Source organism: Fulmarus glacialis, unplaced genomic scaffold (assembly GCF_000690835.1).
Source record: "Fulmarus glacialis isolate BGI_N327 unplaced genomic scaffold, ASM69083v1 scaffold39392, whole genome shotgun sequence".
NCBI lineage: Eukaryota > Metazoa > Chordata > Aves > Procellariiformes > Procellariidae > Fulmarus > Fulmarus glacialis.
In genome coordinates, this window is record NW_009200455.1 from 11,960 (window position 1) to 12,193 (window position 234).

Sequence of the window (234 nt, forward strand, 5' to 3'; positions counted from 1 at the left end):
TGCGGCGCGGCTCCGCCGGCGTCTCACCTGGCCCTGGGGAGAGGGGGTGGAGGACTGGAGCTGCCTCCTCCCCTGGTGCGGTGCGATCTGGACCTGGGCTCCAGGTCTGGACCTAGGCAGCTGCAGGGGGAACTTGACCCCTGTGCTTCCACCCCATGCAGGTAGGAGCCGGTTGCAGCCTGCGGTCGGATGCGGACACAGAGCAGCGAGCCCTGGGGAGGACGGGACGGAGGG